The sequence below is a fragment of the Carlito syrichta genome, unplaced genomic scaffold (genome assembly GCF_000164805.1).
Source record: "Carlito syrichta isolate Samal-C Ts95f unplaced genomic scaffold, Tarsius_syrichta-2.0.1 Scaffold309409, whole genome shotgun sequence".
In the NCBI taxonomy this organism is placed as follows: Eukaryota; Metazoa; Chordata; class Mammalia; order Primates; family Tarsiidae; genus Carlito; species Carlito syrichta.
Window position 1 is genome coordinate 37,751 of NW_007253505.1, and position 3,286 is coordinate 41,036.

Below are 3,286 nucleotides of genomic sequence, written 5' to 3' on the forward strand. Positions count from 1 at the left end.
AAGCAAAATGTCTTATGTGTAACCTATTAAAAATCAAGATTTTTTGTAGCTGAAATACTAGAAAAGCAACAGGGTGCCAACATGGAGGGCTGCAGAACTAGAAGGCCAAAGAGACAACCCAATTGGCAGTCACCGTTAGTAACAAAACTCCAATTACCCATCAGACACCTAGTAAGAACAAACCTGCTAAGGGAATGGTGCCCATTGCTTATGGGTACAGTCTGTGGGGCCACTAAAAGTGTAGTTGCCCCCAAAAGACCTTAACTTACTAGGCCTTGTCCACTGTACAGGCCAGAAAGCCATTGAGAAACAGGTGCACTCTCTTCTGAAGACTCACAAATGATGGTCACTTATGGAGGTCTGCAAATCTGCTAAACTGCCTGGCACTGGCTCACCATCACCCCAACAATCACCTGGGTAAATAGGGTGCTGGAACCCAAATTAATTTTTTATTTCAGGTTTAAAACTTTATTTGCATATCAAAAAATTGCACATTCCAGTAATTAAAATCATTTGAACAAAAAAATGGCACTCTGATTAAACTGCATTTTACAGCCTGCAGGACACCTTGGGCCAGTTTGATTGACTCTAGATTTCACTGTCGTCCCACCCCACTGCTTCCTTCACCAACATGCAAGCTCTTTTCCTTCCCTGCCAGCCAGACAGGCAAATGGGAGAGGCAGGCACGGCCTTCGTTGTCAGTAGTTTTTTGATGTGAAAAGGGGTAGCACAGTCACTTAAACTTGATCCAACCTCTGCATTTTACAAAGTTAAACAGCTAAAAGAAGTAAAATAAGAGACAATGCTTGTGGAATGTACAGTGCATACTGGTGGAGCTGGCCTCATTCCGATTTGCCTGCTTGCTTCTGTTCAATCGTTTCTTTGGAAGGCGGTGGGTTTTTCTCTTGCGTTTCTGTCTTCTTCAAATTTGACTTACTGAATTTCTTGATCTCAGCCATATCCGGTATGTCAGACATGGTCTTGGAGGGAGTAGAGAGAGGCTTTCGAGTGAGGGAAATCTGGTCTGTGCAGTGGCCAATGCCAAGTGCCCAAATTAATATCTTAATTTAACACAGGTGCCAGGCTTTTGGTCCTGGCCATCCATGTTGAAATCACATAGCCTTATCCAAAACAATTTTCTCCTTTAAACAATATAGGGGGGAAAGAAAGAAACAAAATTCAGATAGCCCTCCCCTACTGTCTTTGTTAAAAAAAAAAAAGCGAAGTTATTTTTTCCTCTTTTCTCCACCACTGTCTTTGTCACAAAAAAATCAAGTTTTTTTCAAAATTTTAAAACTATTCTCACTAAATAAGTAACTTTTGCAATAACTACTGTAAGTTTGTGTTGTAACATTATGTTTTTAACTTTTTTGTTTTTTGAGTTGGAGTCTTACTCTGTCACCCAGGTTGGAATGCTGTGGCACACTCCCAGCCACCACAGCCTTGGCCTGCTGGGCTCCAGGGATCCTTCCACCTCAGCCTTCCAAGTAGCTGGAACTACAGATGTGCGTTACCACACTTAGCTAATTTTTTATTTTATTGTAGAGATGAGATCTCGCTAAGTTGCCCAGGTAGGTCTTGAAGCCATGTGCTCAGGTAATCTACTCACTTCAGTCTCCCAAAGTGCTGAGATTACAGGCTGAGCCACCGAGCTCGGCTTTAAAAAATTTAATACTTAAAATCTTCAAGTTCTCAATTCAGTCTTTCTAGGGTGAGATTAGAAACAAGCTCCAGGAACTACACCTACCCTCCCAACCTAACTGCAAACCAGGTAGATTAATTTTGCTCATAGATGTTTGTGATTGGCTATAGTGCTTTTCAGTGCCAAATTACTAACAACTTTGGGATCTCCTTCTAGGCACAAGGATTACTAATCCAACATAGGAGAAATAACAAAATAACCTGGGCTTCATCCTCTAACATATCAATCATCGTGAAAGTATATCAGACCTATTATAAAAATAAGGAAAACTGTTTTATCTTGCGAATGTTTACTTGTTTTAAATGCTCAGTTTAAGCTACAACCTAACTACGTGTTGCTAATGTTTTAAATTTTTCTTTGAACTTTTCAAAGTAGCTGTATTTCCTTGTTTAAGTCATTAACAAAACTCCTTATAGCTGTCTATAAATTCTTATCACAACCCAAAAAAGCTAAAAGATAAACTGTGGAATGGAGGTCTACATATGGACTCAGGAATTTACTGGTGCAACAGTGAGAACTGCCTGGACTCCTGTAGTTGGTATCAACCCACGGGAGTAACTGTAAATACATTTTACTAAACATCAAAAACTTGCTGTGTTATTAACAGTGGCTATAATGGCCTTTATTATAATAATATTCATTCTTATAGTCAATACTTTGGATACAAATACTAAAAATACTTAACTTCATGGGTTCCTATCCTTTCATCCCCTCCTCTAGCTGTAGATAGGTAGGGACAACTCTACACCCCATGTACAGAAGGAAGTGCCTACAAAAGCCTGACCTTCATCCCTGTTCCTAGATACAAATAGGAATAATTTTAAAAGAGCAAGAGGTGGGAATGAAAGGGTTTAGTCTTTTTGCATCAGAGTAGCCAATAGAAAGCATTCAGACATTTTACTGCACAACAAGCAGCAGCCTATCCTATCCTCCCTTGGCAAATCTCCAGTAGTAGATGCAAGACCAGGACTGTATAACCTTTCAGTTCATTGTTTAGCATAATCCCTACTAAACTTTTAGGTTCCTTGTCAAGGCTGAAGATCAAAGATCATCCTTTGGCTGACCAAAGTTATAAAGGTGGTAATATGATCACCTTTGGTCAAGGAATTTGTGAATTGCAAATGTCTAACAAATCTCGTGCAGAAAAAAACCCCTCTAGGCCCAAACTCCCCAAGTTAATCTAATCAGCACTTTGTGACCTAAGTGACACAAATAAACTTCACCATGACAGCAATCATGTGACTAACCCACCCATCTGCCTGCTGTCCATCACCTGACATCAGTACCTGCCCTTGTCTGACCTGTGATGATGAGGAGCACCACCACCCAATCACCATAATGATCTTCCCCCATCAAGGGGAATGGTTAAAAGGACTCAACCACAAGCAACCAGTGGCCATTGCCTTGTTAGACTCTGGTGTGTCATGTGCTCTTTGAGCTATGACTGCTGCCGTGCTTCCTGGCTTTGGCCCGTCCCCCATCTTGAGGAGGTGAATCTTCTTTCTCCCTTCTCTCGCTCTAATTTAGTTTTCATTAATCTTTTCTCTTTTTGTCCCATAAAAAAAAGATTGTAGGTAAATAATG

The 3,286-nt window shown here is 40.5% G+C and overlaps 1 pseudogene; it reads right to left on the minus strand.

Annotated features, from left to right (window-relative positions):
* Nucleotides 1-842: 842 nt before the first annotated feature.
* On the minus strand, nucleotides 843-977 carry LOC103269649 (annotated as a pseudogene).
* Between the last annotated feature and the right edge of the window lie 2,309 nt (nucleotides 978-3,286).